Source organism: Falco cherrug, chromosome 2, assembly GCF_023634085.1.
Source record: "Falco cherrug isolate bFalChe1 chromosome 2, bFalChe1.pri, whole genome shotgun sequence".
NCBI classification, from domain to species: domain Eukaryota; kingdom Metazoa; phylum Chordata; class Aves; order Falconiformes; family Falconidae; genus Falco; species Falco cherrug.
In genome coordinates, this window is record NC_073698.1 from 106,418,521 (window position 1) to 106,441,159 (window position 22,639).

A 22,639-nucleotide genomic window follows, 5' to 3' on the forward strand; every position below is an offset into this window, starting at 1 on the left:
AACCCACCCAAATTTAAATGTATAAATCTTCACCTTCTAAGTTCCAAAATACTATACTACTGTTTCAAGATGTAGTTGCCCCTATTCACGCATTTTTAATTGACCCTGCACTTTAACACATCCTTACTATAGTAATGATCGTTTTTATTCTACATAGATTCATGGATTGCAATTGTTGCTCTAAGCTGGGAAATGGCATCCTGAATGAGTTCAAGCATTTCACAGAACCTCTTAGTATGAAAACAATATCAATCCACTGCCAAGACCTTAAGTATGTCCTATTAACTTCTTGTCAGATTTGAAGGCACCCATTTTGCACAAAAAAAAAAAAAAAATGCTTTCCTAAAAAGAAACAGGCCAAATTCACCTCAGATTTCAGTTCATGGGCTTCATCGAGGATTCATTTAGCTAATGTGCCAAATAATTAATAGCTTTTTTAGTTCAGCCAACATTTCAGCCAACTTAATTTCAAATACTCTGCAGTCATTTTAACTCTTGGTTGAAAATAGTATCTCTTTCTCATCTTGCTAGCACTTATTTTAAAAGGAAGGAACGACGCACTGTAATAGAAGAGAATGTCTATCTAGAAGTTAGTTATCCATTATCCAGAAATTAAATATCCATTGGGAAGTTAAAAATTCTTCAACTGTCACAAACACAACATTCTTCTTTATGTCTGCATGCATTTTTATTGTGACATTCAATAATGGAATTGTTCCTTCTCACATCTCTGTCAGTCTTGCTTATTCTCCGAAGGAAGGAAGCTCCACAAAGCAGAAGTGAAGGAATTGCCCGTTGCAGAAGATGATGACTGTGCTTGTGGTCCTGAAGAAGTTCAGTCCACAGGCCAGAGCTGGCCCTCCAGAAGACTTTTGCATCCTGCAAAGGTGGGTGCTTACTCTTTTTGAAGGACATGCTCTTGAGACAGGAACCTGTCAAGTCACAGACTGATCCTTCAGTTCTGAGAGGTTTTGCATGTTGTATTTGCAGGAAGCGACACAAGGTGCTGAAAAGAAACACTAAACCATTCCAGATCGGTCACAGTATCATGCAGAGTTGAACACTTCTTGTGTGTGTATCTTTCCTAGCTCTAGACCACAAAGAAAAGAAAAAAAATTACTCTAGATAAACTGTTTTAAATGAGATTGAAATTCTGAAGCCGTTTAAAGACTGAAGAAAATCTTACTCATTGATAGTGCTATGGAGACTTAAGTACCAACTGTGAATATGGAGTGGATTTCATCAAAAGAAAACTTGAACGTTGCTTAAAACCCTTCTGAGTCCTTCTCTTGACCCAGTCAGCATCACCTCAATCATCCATGGACTTCAGTTCATCCATGGACAGTTCTTAACCAAACAATGAAAAAAAAATCTTTTTCTGAGACTCAGCTAGTAAAAGGTCAGTAGCATGGACTTTGTTTCCCTTCGCTACTTTTTAAATGTTACATTCTCAATAGGTTTTCATCCATTTTGTGCTGTAGTCAAGGGCCCTGCCACTCCTGTCAGATGAAATGGCATTATCTGATGGCCATCAGAAACAAATGTTTCAAGAAATCAGGAATTATGAGAGGAAATGTCTGCCCTCTGTCCACTGACAGCTGAGGTCATCTATCACTGCCAGTAAAGCATTTTTGGTTTTGTGTCCTGGCCCAAATCCAGACTGTGCCAGGCCTAGGAGATTAGTTGTGATTAGATGATGTTATAGTTGGCCTTTAGTTAGCTTCCCTTCTTTCTCATCTTAGCAATCAAAAATCAGAAATCAGGTCACAAAAACATAAGATTGGCTTTAAAAAAAAATGGGTTTTTAGCAGGTTCACTGTGGAACATCTTTATTTGTCTACTGCTACTTACATTTTTGAGGTTTACTTCCATCAGGCTGTCTTCGATAACCATTAAGGTTAGAAGCTTACATTTAAAAAAAAAAAAAAAAGGAAAAGAAAAAGGAAAACTCATTTGTCAGATGACTTCAGAATAACTGCAATTAGACTCAGGAAAAATCCTTCAACATTAGTCTCATGTTATGCATCTTATATTTCTCTAGCTTCTGAAATCCTACTTTCAGAATTGCTTGCAAACAGAAGCTTTCATATACTTCATGAAAAAGTTATTGTAGCATTTCTGGTTTGCTTGTAAGGAAAAAAAAAGTAACAAAAATGAATTTAGTGCTATCAGATATCTAAATCAAATAAACTGGAGAAATCCACAAAATAATGGGTGTCTTGGTCCTCTCATGGAAGTACATCATTTTATAAATGTACTTTGACATTAATCAACTTTGTCATTTCTACCTTTTACATGATCTTTATGACTCAAATTTTAAGATCAGACTGGAAATAAAATAATAATAATAAAAAAAAAAAACTTTAAAGGGTGCCCATAGATGGTGAATGTTTGAATAAACAGATAAGTCTTCTGGAACTAAAGCTCTTCAGTGAAATATAAGCACGTTTCATTTAGCTATGAAAGCACTGGGCACATTACTTCTTTATTTGTATAAACAGTGTCCATGACTGGGTGCTTTTTTCCTTAACATTTCCCACTCCTGCTGTCTAAAAGACTTGTAGGCGGGTCAACAAAGACGAGAAAATTAATAGACATCAATAGCATGTGAGCAATAATATACACCAATAGACACCATTTCAACTCAATGCAAAATGAGACAACAGTTAAAATAGTAATGATTTTCAAGAGATGGACAACATTAGCATTTTTTATTTTTTAAGTTTCAGGTGTCTAAGAGAAAATCCACTGTAGACAGAAGCACAGCATGCAGTTGCAGTGCATGTGTACCTGTCCAAGGCCATGTGTACATCCAGGGAGTGAAGAAGGATGGGAAGCCGTAGGCTGAAGTTTTCCCAGAGCACTTGGGTACAGGATTTTCTGCCACCATCTGCTGTGATTAGTAGAATACAGCTCAGTGCTGTGGCGAAACGTAATGGAAACAGCTAAGACTCTGAATCTGCGTTCTGTAGCAGTCAGTTTGTCAGACCATGGATGCTTCAATGTGTCACTTTTATTCCAAATAAAAGCACAGAAATCCTCTTCAAGCAACTGTCAGTTGACCAGAACTGGAATGAAGAGACTGTAAATAGATCGTAAGAAATTTCCACAGGGAAATGCAAGGTGGAAAGACGTTGTTGTAAAGAACATTTCTGCCCACGATCTTTGGTTTAAAAACATACACAAGAATGAGAGGATTCTACACTTAAAAAGCAAGCATTCAGACAGTATACTTCTGTATTTTTTATTATTTTACACCTTGAATTGTAAGTAGCTGTGTTAGCAAAGTACACCAGGGGCACAGAGGACTGATGTGGAGGCAGATGAAGCTGAGTACCACCCAGCAGGGAACGAGCTGGATGCTTCTCTCTCCTCCACTTCAGCCACAGCAGTCAGGGATACAATAAAGTCAGGTCACTGAAGACCACACAGAGGACAAGGCTTGAGGAAGGGGGTGCCAAGGGCACACAAATGTCCCTCCCCGGGAGTTAGCAAATAGTATGATTATGACTGGATCTGTCAAGGTGCAGATGAATCTACAAGCTGATTTGCATCACACTCATGCCTTGTTGTTGTTCCAGAAACATTCATATGCTCTTTCCAATTTAGCAACTCCAGATACACTTGAGCTTCAAATGTATGATTAAATTATTAAGGTCACGAAATACTGCAATTTCAAAGAGGCTTGCTTAGATTATATTTGCTGGCAACACAAGGTGGGTTTTAAACTGGTGTCGGCTGCTCAGAAGATTCACTCCCCAGAAGAATGTGTCACTTTCTCCCAATCAGTATAGAGGCGAAGGAACCCGTCCATGTTAAGATCTGATGCCATGAAATCCTAAGGCTGGACTGAAAAGATTGACTACATCACACAGTGAAGAAGAAAGAAAAGATATGTGTCAGCAGCCATTCAAGCGTGTACAATAGCACTGCTATACATATTAGTAACTAACCATTTTTTAAGTTTTGCAAAAAAATCCAAAACTAAGTGAAAACACTCAGACAAAATATGCTGAATCAAACAGCTAGGGGAGCTTCCCCTCAAAAGACACATTTTCCAAAGGATGATTAAGAAGTCTTGATAAAATGTCATTTTTCCAAAATGAAAATATTATTTCAGAAAATGTCGACTGGCTGTTTCACCTAAATGCCAAAAGTCAACAACTAATGTCTTTCACAGAAATTCAGTAACAATCCTCTCTTTACTGGAGAAGAAACAAGTTTTGATTCTGTTCCAGTGAAAAAGCCACCACCTTCTGCATCATACTGCTGGCCACGTTTGACAGCAGGATGCTGTACAAATCTAACTTCTCCCAAATCACGCTTGACACTACAGACCACAGGAGAATGCAGTCATTCTTTCTAACTTCACAGGTATAGTAAATCTTGTTTTGTTGCATAAATAATATATGTTAAAAAGTTATCTGAGCTTCCATGTAGTCTGGGTTTGGGAATTCTTTGGAAAGGTAGAGGGATTTATTTATATTTTTATTTAAAGGAAATTTACCAAAACATGCACCATGCTAAAATAATTGCAAAGTTTTGGGACAGAAAGCAGGTATCTGAAAGTCAGTGAAGACTACATACGTACACCGGTTGTTCATTTTCATGATTTCTCCATCTTACCTTGTCTCTTATCATGCCTCTCTTCAGGGCCATTGTGGTCAATCAGCAAACCGTCCTCAGGAGAGTTTCAATACCTGAGCAGAAAACGGTGTGTCAAGTACGTAGTTCCAGGCTTAATTTCACATTTCCTGACTCTGGTGAACTGTAGCCAACCATACCTTTAACCTAATTTCAGCACATTTTGTGCCCAGGAATATACCTGTATTGGTATCTGCTTGGCAGTTGAACCTGGAATAGTAGAATAAAAGTGCCTTAAAGGATTGTGAGTGGTGAATACATGGAATACACATCTGGCTGGAATACACAGACAGATTTTGCTTCTCCGTTGACCTCACTATGCATTATGAACATTGCATAGCTGAATCATTTTGGTTCTGAAGCTGTGCTTATTTCTGGTTCATCAGGGTCTGATCCTAGAAACCCTGAGATTGGAGGTGCTTAAAAGCTTCCTGCGGAGCCCAGCGTCCTTGCAAAAGACAAACCTCGGTGAACTTCACATTTTCTTGTTACCTCTGGGTTTCATAAGCAAAGAGGTAATCTCTGCAATTTAATGTCATTACTGTGCTTTTCTTCAGTCAGTTTGGCAGAGATTCGTCTCGCTAACTTTAGATATTTAAAGGTGCACTGAAAATCAGAGAACACTGATTGTCTGGGTTCCCTTGAGAACCTGTGGAAAGTCAGGAACCTCTCAGCAGCACTTCGTCACACCTGTACCACATACTTATCTTGGCAAGCGATGAATCACTTGCTGGAGGTGCATTTACCTCAACAATGATTCATTTTAGCCCTGAATAGTCTGAAGAACTATCTTTAACCAGATGTTTAACTTTTAGACAAGCTAAAGTTCAATGAATCCCATCTGAAAGTCCTAAATAGTCTTTGCTGTTTATTTTGCTGTATTTCAAGTTAGAGGAGAAACAGAGTTTATTCAGTATGACCTAGTTTGGCCAATTTCCCTAGTGACTTCATATGATGTGTTTGTTATATATTTACCCACTTATACGAATGGTACCAGTACGTTGTGGTTTAACCCCAGCCGGCAACTTAAGTACCACACAGCTGCTTGCTCACTCCCGGCAGCCCAGTGGGATGGGGAGGAAAACTGGGAAAAGGTAAAGCCCGTGGGCTAAGATAAGAAACTTTAATAATTGAAATAAAGTAAAATATAATACTAATATAATATTAATAATTGTAATGAAAAGAGAGGTAACAAAATGAGAAAGATAAATATATAAACCTCAAGGAAAAAACCACAAGTGATGCACAATGAAACTGCTCACCAGCCACTCACTGATGCCCAACCAGTCCACGAGCAGCAATCCCCCCCAGCCAGCTCCCACCATCTCATACACTGAGCATGACATCCCACGGTATGGAATATCCCCTTGGCCAGTTCAGGTCAGCTGTCCCAGCTGTGTCCCCTCCCAGTTTCCCGTGCCCCTCCAGCCCTCTCGCTGGCAGGGCCTGAGAAGCTGAAAAGTCCTTGGCTTAGTATAAACATCACCCAGCAACAACCAAAACCATCACTGTGATATCAACACTGTTCTCCCAGCAAATCCAAAGCACAGCACTGCACCAGCTACTGAGAAGAAAATTAACTCTATGCCAGCTGAAACCAGGACACAGTACAAGGAAGAGGATTCTGTGGCCTAGAAGATCCCTTTCAAGAGGAACAAAAAGGTGCTGGAGTGTGTCCAGAGAAGGGTAACAAAGCTGGTGAAGTGTCTGGAGCACAAGTCCTATGAGGAGCAGCTGGTGGAGCTGGGGTTCTTTAGTTAGCAGACAAGGAGACTCAGGGGGGACCTTATTACTCTCTACAACTAACTGAAAGGAGGCTGTAGGCCAGTGGGGGTAGGTCTCTTCTCCCAGATAACAAGTGACACAACAAGAGAAAACAGCCTCAAGTTGTGCCAGGGGAGGTTTAGACTGGATATTGGGAATTTCCTCACTAAAAGGGTGGTCAAGCATTGGAACAGGCTGATGAGGGAGGTGGTGGAATTGCCATTCCTGGAGGTATTTAAAAAAAACATAGATGTGGTGCTCAGAGACATGGTTTAGTGATGGGCTTGGCAGTCCTGGGTTAACAGTTGGACTTGATGATCTCAAAGGTCTTTTTGAACTTAAATGATTCTATGATTCTATGATAAGAAGTATATATCATACCTTTATACGGAAAGAGATCTGAGACGGGGCCTCACAGCTGCCTCTGACTGTAGTCCCATTCAGCTGAATGCTGTATGCCATGTGATCCTATAAATGTAACTGAAATATGTTATGATAGTCAAATTAGCTTAGAACTGGTTTGTTTTCTTTTGCCATATTTCATGGTTTTGATGTCAGTTTCACTGCCTTGTAACATCAGACCAAGAATTTTCTTATACACAAATGTAGAATTTTTGGTAGATATATTAGATGTGTGTAGTAATAGCAGACATCAACAAAAAAGGTAAATATAATTCCATTATACACAAAAGAAAAGGAACAAAATTTATAGACAATAAAACTTGAAGCAAGCTGTGTAGCAGTAATTCCCCTTTTTTCTTGGTCTTAAATTAATATGGACAGAGGTAAAATAAAACACAGAGCAAGTGTACACTTGAGGGACATGCAAAAACAAAGGCCTGTTATTGAAAGGATCTGTTGATAAAGAAACCTGAGAGTTGAACAGGAGACTCAAGACTTCACATTTAATTTATATAACATGCAAACATAAATACAGACATTTTTTCACTTATATGTAATACAAAAGAAATGCAAATACTATGACCACTATGGGGGGTTCATGGAAAAATTCTTACTGAACCAAGTAGAAAATTTCCATTATTTGAATTGTACAAGAATATGTCTCCATTGTGTTTCTACTCTGCCTGAATTCCATCACATACTACTTTCGATTTAGTGGCTAGGTTCAGTGACTAAATCCTTACAAAGCCAGAACTTTCAGAGAACCTGCCTAATTGGTCTTGTTTGAAAACTGCAGCCCTCAGTCTCTTACAGCAAGACAGCTAACAGAAGTAAAACACCTTCAGTATAACTGAGAAAGACTGTTAGGACCTAAAATTGAATTATAGTGAGGTAGGAGTTGTGACGGCCACTTGGAGAAATTTTTTTCATGAAATGATGAAGAAAAAGACCTTCTTGTCTATAATCAATACGACTGTTCTACTAAATCAATTTTTACTTCGCCATTAAAATGAATAGATTAGCAGAGATACAAGGGCAGAGTCAAAGCCACTGACAATAAGTCAAAGCAAATAGGATTTGTTCTTTTCAGCATTACTGTCAGAGCATAAACACGCAGTGTTGTTCATGATCAGATGTTTCTTCCACCTGCTCATTGCTTGCAGAGGCATGGACACCAAGCATTGTATGCCAGGTCCAGCTTCTGCAATTTCTAAACATTTCTGTATGTCATGAGCTCTGTTATAAGCACATGTAAATGAAGGAACGTGCTCATAAAATTCAGACTCCCTTAACCCATCCTTCTTTTTGGACTCTTTGACGTACTCTTTACACAAGGTAAAGCTGAGAAGTGGCTGAGGGCTCAGCCTGTAACAGCGTTCAGTCCCTCAGTCAGGCAGTCTTGCACACCTGCCCAGGGAGTCACAGGTCAGTGGCAGGTTTTTCTCACTGGTTGGTTCTTTTCCAGATCACCTATCTTATTGTTTAGGATGTTTGCATCTGAATTACCAAGTTTCTCTACCGAATGCCCCTTTGGGATTTCACTCGGTGTGAGATGGTAAGAGAACAGAGAAGGTGAAAGTTGGTGTATCCAAAATGCAGGTGGCAGTTTGGTCATATCATATACAGACTTCATACGTTCACATGGAGTTCATAAACTCTGTAGGTGGATTGTCTCAAATCATCACAGAGGCAGACTTACTAAAAATGATGAATGGTGCTTAGATAGCAAGATACTTTGGTTTCTTGCAGGTAAGAACTTCTCTTACTATAAATGTTGGGCCAGGGAGGGTTTTTCATTTTGATTTTGTCCTACAGGAGTAAATTTCCTCTGTGTCATGAAGTTTTGCACACATCTGGGCCTGGTACTAAGAGCAAATGAATTCATTCTCCATGCAGAGACAGTGAAAGGCTCCTTAAGCCTTCAGAATAGAAGCTCTTAAAGGCTTTGCAGATAAGCTTTTAAGTGCTTTGCAGATAAAATCAAAAGGTGAAGATAAAAATAGAATAAAAGGAATTAAAAATGGCATGCATTTAAAAGCCTTACCTCCTTTTGTCCCTATAAACACAATGAGCTAACAGGTTAATTACTTTCAAAAAAGTGAAAATTAGATTGTGACGACAATTTGGTACATTCATCACTAATGTGGACCATTTCTTCAACATTTAATGAATACCCCTTTTTAGGCTTCTTTTCCTTTCCTTTCTGCAGTGAGAATTACTGCAGATATTTCTGTTCACTCTTAAAAGTATTCACAAAAATTGGTTCTTGCAATTTGCACACTTTTTATTGTCACTTCTATTCCTATAAAATTGAACTGAGATGGCTAAGACAGACCAGGGTAGTTTCATGTAATCATCAGCCTGAAAATCATTCAGATCGTTCTCTCCCATCATTTTTACGCAGAATTATTTTGTTTCAAACATACCTCTTTCATAATGCTTTCTCAAATTGTTCACTCACCCTGCCTCCCAAGAAAAGAAGCAGCAGCAGATTTTTCAGGTTTCTAATAAATTGACACACATCAGATTGAATATAAAAGTGACTGTTCCTGTCTGTACTTACAGATGTGCCCAACGGCCAAATAACAACAAAAAGTATCTTAGGACAAGGTTCAAGGACCTGCTCTGAATCAGAAAATGGGAGGATTTAGAGATTTAATAGCAGAAGAGCCATTTCCATTATGAAATCAAACTTCAATCACAATACAACAGATATTCAGACAAGACCAGCTAGTGCATGCATACCCCAAATCATATTTTGCAGCACCCTTGAGGATGTATCTCATAGAATAAACCATAGAAACATAGAACCATTTAGGTTGGAAAAAGACCTTTGAGATCAGAAAGTCTGACAATTAAACCAGGACTGCAAATACACAACTAAACCATGCCTCTGTGCACCACATCTACGTGTTTTTTAAACATCTTCACGGGTGATGATTCCACCACCTCCCTCAGAAGCCTGGTCCAATACTTGACCCCCCTTTTAGTGAAGAAATTTTTCCTAATATCAGTTCTAAACCTCCCCTGGCACGACTTGAGGCCACTTCCTCTTGTCGTGTCGCTTATAACATAGGAGAAGAGACCTACCCACACCTGCCTACAACCTCTTTCAAGTAGTTGAAGACAAAAATAAGGTCCCCAGTGAGTCTCCTCTTTTCCAGCTTACAAAAAACTGAGAAAGGCAAGCTCTCCAGAAGGCTGCAAGGAGGCAGAGCAGCTCCAGCAGACAAGTGCTAAGCAGGCTGCCCTCACCCAGCAGCTGCAAGAGAGATGCAGGCGTCTGCAGGAGACCATTGAGCGCCTGACGACTCCCCCAGTGCCACTGCCCACCCAACGCACCGCTGGGGAACTGGGCACGCGATCCTTGCGTCAGCAGAGGGCTGGAGAGAGGAGAGAGCCTGACGGAGCTTGGCTGGCACAGGACAAGGCAAATGGAGCCTCACGGAAGCCGGCTGCAGAGCTTCAGGCACAAATGGCTGCAGACAAAGGGGGTTCACAGTCCGCGAGCACCCTCAGGCAAAGGTGTGAGGTGTTACAGGGGTGGCTTCTGGAGATGGCAGCTGAAAACGCCAGGCTGCTGGAAGAAAACTCTCGCCTTCAGGGGCTGCTGCTCTGGGCAGAAAGGCTTCAAGCTGAAAGCGCTGACCTGCAGGGGCAACTAACACGAGTGGTAAAGAAGCAAAAATCTGCTGCCCAAGCCATCCGCCGTCTTCAAAGCCGGCTGGAGGATAGAGTGCAAACTGAAAACCATGAGAGAAAGGGTCCTTCTGTCAGAGGAGGACCCCGCAAGTGCGGCACAGGGACCACTAGCCAACAATTTGTGCACCATCCAGCAGGCTCTGGGACCACAACCACAAAAGCTTCAAACATTCGTAGCTCGATACAGCTACGACCCTTTTGCTGGCCCCAGTCTGCAGCCGGAACTGGAGCTTCTGCTAACTGCTGGACAGTATGTTCATGTCTTTGGACACGTCAGTGAAGACAGCTGGTATCTGGGAGAGCTGGCAGATGGCACAAGAGGATTCGTTTCAAAGAAGTTTCAGATGAGGACCTGGAAAACCAGAACTGCAATGATCCTCTTTATTACCTCTTCTGTCTCTCGCCTGTTTTGGAGGAAGATGAAGAGGGTCTAGAGGGGGTGTCAGGGGCTAAAAAACCATAGAAAGCGTGGATCAAATAAAACTGTTATTGTCAGCAGTAGTAGTGGTGGTGGTAGTAGTAGTAGTATTCTTTCATTTTTACTCTATTTCCATTAGGAAACTCTTCTTATTTCAACCCTAGAGTTTTACATTCCTTTCCCATTCTCCTCCCCATCCCTCTGGGTGAGGGGGGAGTGACCGAGCGGCTGCGCGGTACTTAATTACCAGCTGGGGTCAAACCACAACACACACACAAAGCACCCAGACAAGCATGTATCTGAGGACATGCCCTGTGCTTGCTGCTTGTGCTCCTTGGCAGCATTTCACCAACTGCTTCTTCCACAGGCTGCTTGCTCTCTGAAAAACATCGCACCCTGACCCGTCTCTGTTGCTCTTCTGAGAAAAGAAATAGTGCCCGGGCTTTCCTCCTTCCTGGAGCCTTGCACACATGCTCCTGTTCAGCCCCCTTCCCTCACTTCTTGTTCATCCTGTTTTCCTTGCCCCTTGTCCTGCTGAGGAGGGGAATGATGGAGCAGCTTGGTGTGCACTGTCATCCAGTTCCCCCAGCAACGCCAGTTTCCTCAGCCACTTCTCACAGGACTTGTGCTCCAGACCCTTCAGTAGCTTTGTAGCCCTTCTTGGGACATGCTACAGCACCTCTGCATTTCTTGTAGTGAGGAGCTCAAAACTGAACACAGTATTCAAGATGTGGCCTCACCAGTGCTGAGTACATGGGGACGATCACTTCCCTAGTCCTGCTGGCCACACTCTTTTGGATACAAGCCAGGATGCTCTTGGCCTTCTTGGCCACCTTGGCACACTTCTGGCTCATGTTCAGCTGGATGTGCCAGGCAGCTTTCCAGCCACTCTTTCCCAAGACTGTAGCATTACGTGGGCTTGTTGTGATCCAAGTGCAAGACCTGGGACTTCTCCTTGTTTAACCTCATACAATTGGTCCATCGATTGAGATTATCTTGATCCCTCTGCAGAGCCTTTCTACCTTCAAGATGAACACTCCACCCAACTTGGTGCCATCTGCAAACTTACTAAGAGTGCACTGAATACCCTGGCCCAAATCATCAATGAAGGTATTAAACTGACCCCAGTACTGAGCCCTGAGGAACACCACTTGTGACTGGCTGCCAGCTGGGTGTAACTGCATTCACCACCATTCTTTGGGCTCAGCTGTCCAGTGAGTTTTTTACCCAGCGTAGAGTACACCCATTCAAGCCATAAGCAGCCAGTTTCTCCAGGAGAATGCTGTGGGAGACAGCATTCAAGACTAACGTACAGGTAGTCAACATCCACAGCCTTTCCCTCATCCACTAGGTGGGTCACCTTGTCATAGAAGGAGATCAAGTTCATCAAGCAGGACCTGCCTCTCATAAACCCACGCTGGCTGGGCCCGATCCCCCAGCTGTCCTGCACATGCCACACAATGGCAGTCAGGAAGATCTGCTCCATAATCTTCCCTGGCACTGAGGTTAGGTTGACAGGCCTGTAGCTCCCTGCATCCTCCTTCCTGCCCTTCTTGTAGACGGGCATCACACTGGCTACCTCCAGTCTTCTGGGATCTCCTCATTTTGCCAGCAGTGTTAACAAATGATGGAGAGTGGCTTGGCAAGCTCTTTTGCCAGCTCCCTCTGTACCCTCAGGTGGATCCCATCTGGCCCATAGACTTGTGCATGTCTAAGTGGAACAGCAGGTCACTGACTGTTTCCTCCTGGACTGTGGGGACTTCATTCTGCTCCTTATCCCTGTCTTCCAGCTCAGGGGGCTGAATACCCAGAGGGAAGCTGGTCTTGCCACTAAAGATTGAGGCAAAGAAGGCATTAAGTACCTCAGCCTTTGTGGCAATGTCCACCCCCACCCCACCCCCGCCATTCCCCTGCATCTAATAAAGGATGGAAATTACCCTTCACCTTGCTGGGTTTTTTTAATGTATTTGTAAAAACATTTTTTTGTTATCTTTTACAGTAGTGGCCAGCCTGAGCTCTAGCTGGCCTTTTGCCTCTCTAATTTTAGCCCTGCATAACCTCTCAATATCTTTGTAGTCCTCCAGAATTGCCTGCCCCTTCCTCCAAAGGTGGTAAAACTCTTTTTTTTCCCCCTGAGTTCCAGCCAAATCTCTCTGTTCAGCCAGGCCAGTCTCATTCCCTGCTGGCTCATCTTTTGGCACATGGGGATGGCCTGCTCCTGCACCTTTAAGGCTATGTTCTTGAAGAATGTCCAGCCTTCCTGGACTTCTTGGCCCTTCAGAACTATCTCCAAAGGGACTCTGTTGACAAGGCTCTTAAACAGGCCAAAGTCAGCCCTACGGAAGTCCAAGGTATTGGTTCTGCTGACCCCCCTACTTACTTCTCCAAGAAAAGAAAACTATCATATTGTGGACACTGCCCAGGACGTCTTCTGACCACCACATCACCCACCAGTCTTTTCCTGTTCATAAACAGCAGGTCCAGAGGGACACCTCCCCGGCTGGCTACCGACCAGCTGTGTTGGGAAGTTATCTTCCACACGCTCCAGAAACCTCCTAGACTGTTTCCCCTTGGCTCTGTTTTGTATTTCCAGAGACCGTCTGGTAAGCTGAAGTCCCCCATGAGAACAAGGACTAGCAATCTTGAGACTTCTCCCAGCTGCTCTTCACCCTGGTTGGGTGGCCTATAACAGACTCCCACCAGGATATCAGCCTTGTTGGCCCTCCCCCTGATTCTTACCCATAAACACTCAACCCTATTGTCACCATCATTAAGCTCTAGGCAGTCAAAACACTTCCTGACATACAGAGCTACCCCACCATCTCTCCTTCCTTGACTATCTCTTCTGATGTGTTTGTAGCCACCCATGGCAGCGCTCTAGTCATGTGAGTCACCCCACCATGTTTCTGTGATGATGACTATGTTATAGTCTCCCTGCTGAAAAAAACATAATAGAACAAACCAGCAAAAATTACAAACAATTGAATGCACAGGAGGAGATCTGAAGACAGTCAAGATACCACTTACACTTCTGCGACAGCACAGCATCTCCTAAAGTCATCTGGTCTCCTTCACCTAGCAAATGGGACACACCAGAGAGACTTATTTTGAGCTTATCAGGCCCTTAGGCAATATGTCTGTGCTAGTAAATAAAGGCACACGCTCAGGCTGAAGCTCTGGTCTGCAATTTTCCAGACTGCTTACAGTCTGTGTGCTCCCAGCACAGCTTTTGCCTGTTCACATGGTCCCAGGCAGCCAGGGGTATGTTTGAGGAAATACACATGCCAAGGGCTATTTCCAATATAAGGTATAGAGGTGGTCTGCCTGATTTAGGTCCCTCCATCTGCTGCGTTCCTCCAACATTATCCCATTAGGCTTTGCATCTTTTACTTGCCCTTATGTTTTAAGCCGGCACAGATAATAAATTTTATTAGCATCATGTGACCACACAGCTCTCACATTTTCCCAAATGCTTCAGACTGAAAAATATTATTATTTTGTCCTAGGGCCATGGAGAACCGCATGGAACTGAAGTGTGGATGCAGCCAGGCCATGCTACTGGCTTAAGAGCCAGAGAATTGTCTCTTGCCTGTTTTGTTCAAAAATATGTACAGGTCAATGCAGTTTACTGTGTATTTCATTCAATTACAAGTAGTGCTGGCTTCTTGCTCAGCTGGTCCATGAGCACATTTCCTTTAGAACTGAGATTTTTCCCTGTGTGGCTTGAGAGTCCCCAGCCCTGACCCTGTAGTTGAAGGCAGCACGAAGTGGCTGCATAACAAAGATCCAGCTGTCACGAAGCATATTGCTACAACCCTTACCTTTGATCATCTACTTTCCAAGTTCAGAGCACATTTCTGTGAGCAAGACTTCAATATTTGGGATGCATAAACACTATATTGCATAAGTATTAATATCGGTGGTTTCTAGGGTGTTATTTTGGATGTAGTTGAGGGGTCTGCATTAGTATAACTCTTACCTTCTCAAGCCCATTCATTAAGAAGTTACACAGTGACTTCAACATGACACCTTTGAGTTGAATCCCCTTAGTTTCATCTTAAATTTATGTAAATACCAAGCTGACATCCACATCTTTAATATTTATACTATTATTTACTTTCTCATTAACCTAATTAAAGATCATGAGATTAAAAAAAAGATTGCAGTGCTCACTTAAATATTTACACTAGCAATGCTGGAATATTCTTAGAGAAAAGGATCTAGCGGCCACCGACCTTTTTAATGTCATGTGTATGAAAGGAAAAATTATGGCTCTCTACCACCTTTCAAACAGGGTCCTAGAGAGGTTCTCGCTGCAGCTCAGCAGTTATCGGTGTTCCAGCCCACTTCCCCATTTCTATTACATGGAAATATCTTTTTAAGATATCTTTTTAGGGACCCTTTTTTTCACCAGTCTGGTAAAGCTATAAAGGCAACTAAACAGCTTTATTCAGCACATGCTTCAGCTGAAAAGCAGAAGACATCACATTACCTGTCACTATGCTTACATGAAACTATTAACGGAAAACCTGGAAACCAAGAACGTTGCTGCTCATTTTATGTCATATAAACGGCACATTTTTAATAGGTTCCTAGACATTATCTCAGATCTTAATTTTTATTGTAAGGAATTGGTAAGCTATAATTTCAAATCCAGGCTCAATAAAATACTGTATTGTAAAAGTCAGCATAACCAGAGTGGCAGGAAGGAAGTAAAGAATAAAAGTAAGTATCAGTAAGTTTCTTAAATTAAATCACATCTCATGCTTTCCAGATGGGAGCAGGACAGTAATTCCCACCTGGTTATAATTTTTACCTATTCAATATGATTGAAAAGAGTATGAAAATAATGTGTATCTCTCCAGGCACATGTGCTGAAATGAAATAAATAATTCTTTACTACTTAACAAGAAGAAAACCTTCTTTTCTGATAGCTACTCTGAATTAAATATTTTAAGCTAAAGAATTTCAGATATATAGATATAGATATCTCTCTATATATAGATATATAAAATTGTTAAACTAAAATTAAAGTGGGCTGAAAATTTGCCTAATATATTGTAATTGTAAATAAAAGATCTGCATTGTTCTTGTAGAATATTTGGAACATTGTGAACTGTACTTCTCAAGACTTGTATAATTTATAATTTGAAAACATTTCTCATGGAAACCTGCTGTAGCCAATTTACTTGCAATTTAAAATTAATATTATACAGTTAGCAAAGATTAACAAAGGTTTGGATTAATTATCTTAATTCTGCCTTTTCTACTCTTTAGTTTAAAAAAACCCAGATCTCAACAAGAGGTGAAAATTTTAAAAAAGTATGATGTATCTTCAAATTTCTGATTCTACCAAAGGAAGGCTGACATCTAATGACTAAAAATTTAAGACTACATTCCAAAGGAAGAAAAAAATGAGCAGTAGCAGTGCAGGAAGTTATGGAACCAGTTCTGTGCAAAACCATATTTGTAGTCTTTGAGGAAATTCAGAGACACTTGTTTTCTAAGCAGGCATCAAGCCAAATCCCAAGTTTATATTTTCATTTGTGTGTGCCATGCTGGTGATACACAGCAGTTTTCAGCTTTTCTAACTGGTCTGCTGACATTTTCCCCAATATGCTGGTCATGATCCACCCTTGAACTGAATTCTCATTGAGCCCTTTGGAGGTAATGAGGCCATCAAGACCTATGGCATTTATGTGATCTCCAAGGCACGCTGGTGTCTGAGCCAGGCCACTAGACATCAGGTTGATAGGACCTAGGGAAGTGGAATGATGTTGAAAATTGAATCGAGCCTGTGTCAGCGCTGTACACAGGAGGATACTGTATAAAAGAGCATGACAGCTACCACGATGGTTTTAAAAGAAAGGATCTCTTTGCTGTATTTCGAGGACATGGAAAAAGAGGCTTGCCTAAGCCAAGGGTTCGGGACTGTGGATTGCAACTGGACACATGCCAGCCTTTTCATCCTGTGTTAGATGGCTAGGCTGAGAAAAAGAGAAAGGCCCACTTATCTGGGCATCTCCATCCAAGGCAGGTTACTCTTCCCACGTCTTTTGAAGATCAGTCAAATATTGTCTCAAAAAAACCATGAATTTTTTTGAGGACATCAGAACAAGTTAGATGTCATAACAGCAAGCATCACAACCCCAGAGTCTTTTTGTCATACTTATTCTCTTTGATCATATTAACAATGAATGACTAAAATTGATAACCAAACACTGTAAAAAAAAGCATAATAGAAGGGAGAATGGGGAAATTAATACATGAAACAGATGGCTGTAATACATATCAAAATGAATGACTTAAAGTAAATAATAAGGGCAATAAAATTACCAGCACTTTTTTCCATTAAAGTTATAATTAAAATAAAGGAATGGTTCATGATACTCAATCTTAAATGTTCAACTAATTAACATTAGTTGGCAAAGGTTGGCTGAATGATTACTATTTATCAAAGTGGCTCTACTACAAAAATGAAAGTGACAGAAAAATGAATTTTTGTGGGCCTGGTAGTCTGTCTTTGAGAATTAGTGTAGTTCCACTGGTGTGGATGACTCCATATCACGCTAGGATCTGTGTGGCTGAGCAGCAGACTTGTTGGAAGGAACCCAGGGGTCCTGGTGGACAAGAAGCTGAAGATGAGTCAGCAGTGCACCACTGCAGCAATGAAGGCAAATGAGATCATGGGCTACATCCACAGGGGCATTACTAGCAGAGATAGAGATGTGATCACCCCACTCTACTCAGCTCTTGTCACTCCAGGTCACACTTGGAATACTGTGTCCAGTTCTTGTCCCCACAACTCAAAAAAGACTTGGAAAGACTGGAGAGGGTCCAAAGGAGGGCCATGAAGATTATCAAAGAGCTAGCCTGTGAGGAAAGACTGAAGGCATTAGGTCTTTTCACCCCAGAGAAGGGTCTGGGGGACCTCATCACAGAATTCCAGTAGTTAAAGAGTGGCTGCAAAGAGGACAGTGGCTCCATCTTCACAAGGAGCCATGTGGCGAGGACAAAGGGTGATAGGTACATATTGCACCAGTAGAGGTTTCATCTTGATGTAAGAAAGAAATTTTTTTCTACAGTGAGAACAGTCAGTTGCTGAAACAACCTCCCCAGGGATGTGGTAGAGTCCCCATCACTTGAGGTTTTCAAGATGCGACTGGACAAGGTGTTAGATAATCTTATTTAGTCTCCCTTTCCCATGAAAGGCTGGACCAGAGGATCTTTCAAGGTCCCTCCCAACCTGGGCTGTTCTATGAGTCCATGATTCTGTAATTTCAAGGTCTAACCTAAAATCTCAGAATGTTTTCTGATAAATCGTGTATCTGAATTACACTGTGAAAATCATGCTACAAAGCAATAATAAAAACAATCAGGCTGCAATAAAAGCATAGTACTCAGCAACATTCAACAGAAAAAAATAGTAAATTTGAGGTGAAAATGTGAATTGTAAAAACTGTAAAATTGTATAAATTGTACAAAATAACACACAGTAGGTTACTCATCATGTCTTACAGTAGCAAATTTTTTCTGGGGTGTATGTTTTTGGAGAATCATTTAAATGCCTGACATTGATTTTTTGAAATATCTGTGCACTGTTCTGAAGGAAAAGTTTTTTATAATCTGGCATGAGCAATATGAAAATATTTAAAGGTATCACATAGTATTCACTTCATAAAAATTGAATATTAAAAGGATTTTCATTCTTAAATTATCCTACTGTTCTTTTTACAGTTCTGAATAGGCTGAGGTCTCTTTTATTTATCTCACAGGAAAAGATTATCCTTCCCTTATTTTCTACTCACTAAAAGTAGAAAGGATCCAAAGAAAACTGTGCTTTGGGGTAAAAGTGACCCTTTTTTGACCAAATCTTCTTTCCTTTGTTAAAGAATTTTGCTGATGCCAAGTCTGATGTGATGGTGTTTGTAGCACAAAGCTATTTTTAAAGCTAGAGGGAATTTGGAGTAGTGATTTCATGCTATTGCTAAGAAAAGATTTGTCTTTTCTCATTCATATGACAAATGCCTAACAGATGTGAGAAGATTTTTTTCCTTAGATTATAAATGATGGTGCTCTCTCATAACCCAGAAAATAATATGATGGCTGAATGAAACCCAAAATACATCTGTATAGTGCATCTCTCTCTTTCTAGTGCCTACATGTCAGGAAGGTGACTCACAGTCAATTAGCACCTCAGCACAGCACCCAGCCCCTGGCAGGTGGATGGGTAAGGAGGTGCTTCATCCTTCATTTGCAGTTCCTTTTGTCTTGCTGCTGAGTTACACCTCAGAACTTGACAAGCACAGGCCTAGCAGAATATTTTCCGTCCTTACCTTCCCCTGAATCCCTTATACTGTTAATCAAAAGACACAGATTTTCAAGGACACACCTACTATTTCTTTTAGGAGTGCTATCCATTTATATAAAACACAAATAGGTTTATATAGCTCTATATGCAGTTTCTTAAACTTGATTTAACTCGGACATTAATTGGCTTTTAAGATACTACTTTTCTGATCATAAGGGATTAAGATTTTGGCAACAAATAAAGAAACTAAGGCTTTGGAATTAAAAAACAAATCAAAACAAAACAGAGAAACGTTGAAAAAAACTGAAGACTATATGGTAGTTCAATAACATTTATTTTCTGTGGTTGTCTCTCTCAAATATTATTTCACATAACAAGACTCCTAATCACAGTTCATTGTAATGTTAGCTTTGCCACAGCACCATCTATGAAATGTCTCTTTCTGTTACGTTTCCTCCCATTTTCATTCTTGTTCACGTTGTCTACTCAACAAAGCACATAAAATGCTAATTTAAAAAGATCCTTTTTAAGGATGAACTATTAATATGCATAAGCATAAATAAATCTCACTTGCAGAGCTGAGAATCAGGGGGGCTGTCACTTAATAATCAAATAATACATACAATGTGTATGCAAAAGCATAGTAAAATATAAGCTCTGGGTACAAGAACAAAACTAGTTATTCCTACTTTAATTAGAAACATAGATCTCAATGATGTCTGTTACAATGTGCTATCAGTTCTCTAACAAAGGCTTTTCTCAGTTCTTTGGTCATGTGAGCTACCCCGTGTGGGTGTGCAGTCAATAAAACAGCTGCCTGGAGAAAGTCTATGTTCAGGCTGTAGCTCAACAATACAGTATCTCCCGCTTAAAAATTCTTTATTCTGGATTAAAAACATCTTAACAACATGATACAAAACTCTGTTCCATTATAAACTCACTGTCATGACTCAAGTTTATTCAGAATATTTGTTGAAGTTTAATATACCATGAGGCTTCATGTGAGGTTAGACCAAACCAGATCATTTGTCCTCCCATATCTGTTGTAGACAACTTGTTCCCTCCTCCTGCCTGCTGCACCCCTTAAGTCCTTCAGAATTCCTGCTGTTGCAGCTTGTGACCATTGCCTCCTCTTTCAGTGTGCACTTACAAGTCAACACTGGCTCTATCTTCCCTATAACTTGCCCTTGACATACTGAAGGAAGATGTCTGATAAAAGTAAGGAATAAAAAGCCTGGAAGAGGGCAGGGACACGGGATGAGGAAGTAGGTCTTCTTCCTTTCAGCCATGCCTCATCTGATTGATTGATTCCATTAGATGACTTCCAATTACCTACCTAGAAAGGCTGTTTTATAAGGAAAGAGAACAACTCTGTAATGACTGAGGAGTTCAACTCTAAAATCAGCAAGGCTAAAATCAGGATCCTCAAACTTAGAAACAAGGTTTCACCTCCAGAATGCAATGGGGAACAGAGGCGAGATCTTTGAGATGGTGTCTACCTTCAATGATACTTCCACAGGGTGTGCCCCACGCTATGCTAGCCAGATGTATCAGGCTGGCTTCCAAACTATTTTAACTACAACCATCAGGGCAAGTAATAAGTCTAATGAACTCAGCTAGATTGTTTCCTGTTTCAAGATTAATTTGATCATTACCAGTTTGATGACCTGTGCACAGCTCTTAAATTCTGTGCAGGTACACCTTAAGAGTTAGATCCTCAAAGACATTTAGTTACTTAATCCCTATTCGGTAATGTTGTGCAAGTTAAGTATCTAAATTTTTTTTAGTCAGAGATGTAAATACTACTGAGAAGTTCACCTGAAGGGCTACAGTCAGGATCAGTAGCTGATTTCCAGCATCAGAGACTGAGTGGGGGGAAGAGCCAGGAACACTGATAAACAAAAGCTCAGGATTTTTTTCCAGGTAAACATCTTAAATACAGCAATAACATGAAATATTGTCCAGTGCATATGCACTTAAAAAAAAAAAAAAAAAAAAAAAAAAAGGAGGAAGAGGAGGGAGGAATTGTGGGTCATTTTTCAAACATGACTTTTGTCCCAAAGCCCAGCATTTTACTGCTGGTAATGACTAAAGTTCTTAGCAATGATGACCTGGTAGTTCAAAGGGGAGAAAGTGAATGCAAACAGAGGAAGGAAAAGCCCAGTCACTCTCCGTCTGGTCACTCCTGTCCAGGCAGAAACAGTCTCAGCATCCTGGAACATGACCCACACCCTAGAGAAGTCCTTCCTTTAGCTGGCATGGGCATAACACCGTCCAGAAACTCCATGCTTTCTCAGCCTGATTCCTATGGACTTTTTTGCTTCTGTAAGCTACAGCAACATTGAAAATCACTTTATAAAATGGGTCTGGGACCAGACTGAATTTGCCCCAGCGGATCAGATCTCACATCTGTCTGATGAAGGATCCCGTTCCTGACAGTATCAGGCATTTTGGAGGAAAGCAAGAACCCCAAAGTAGGTCGGTTCTTGTGACCTTATATACATATCACCACTGTTTGTATATCATCACCATGTATATCATCATGCTTTCTGCTGATTTAGTATTAGTTTAATTGCCGAAGCATTAAGTTTAACATGCTCTCAAATTTCTTATTCTTTGTAATTGTAACAATATTAAAGAAACACAGGAGAAGTTTCTCCTGAAGGTGTCCTTTTAAAACCACATGGACAGCACATTTTGCAGAAGTGCTTTGGCTTTACATGTGAGAAACCACATGTCCAAAAATCCCCAATTTATGAATGTCAATCAACCGAAATCGACCACATCCTTTGAGTCCATCCCTAGCAAGCACTGTAATACTCACACACCGCACTGCCAGTCTGCGCACAGAAGTTACACAGACCCGGCAGAATGTAAAAAAATTGGCCGGGCTCCAGTTTTCCGACTACCGGGAAGCAGAGCTGAGCCGTTTTTCCCCGCCCCGGGCAGGCGGCTGCCGGTGCCGGCGCTAAAGGTGCGGTGCTGCTGCCCCCCTGTGGGCACGCCAGACACTGCGCCGGGCCGGGCCCCGCGGCCCCGCGCCCCCGCGCCCCGAAAAACACTTATACCAAGGCACATCGCCGCAGGGAAGGCTTCCGAGCAGAGCGAGAGTAATCTTGGGAAGTGCTCTCTGCTCTGCTGTGCCTGTCCCATGCGTAACAGCAAAATATTTATCCAAAAAGTGGGTTCATTATTAAAAGCATCCAAAACCCAACAATCCAAAACTGTGTTTGAATAGTGTTGCTATCCTGGAAACATTCAAGATCACTTGATGTCAATGATAACAAAATCAAAGCTTTGCATTTTGCTTTCACAGCTCTGATTAACTGAACACCATGTTTAAGTGACAGAACCATAGAATCCTACAATCATTTAGGTTGGAAAAGACCTTTAAGATC

At 41.2% G+C, this 22,639-nt stretch overlaps 1 long non-coding RNA gene across 1 annotated transcript; it reads left to right on the forward strand.

Moving 5' to 3' along the window:
• The first annotated feature begins 825 nt into the window (after positions 1-825).
• Positions 826-5,137, forward strand: LOC129735410 (uncharacterized). The gene is made up of 4 exons (XR_008731003.1): positions 826-887; positions 991-1,399; positions 2,724-4,374; positions 4,654-5,137. It is a non-coding gene; the product is annotated as an uncharacterized LOC129735410 (long non-coding RNA).
• Positions 5,138-22,639: the final 17,502 nt, after the last annotated feature.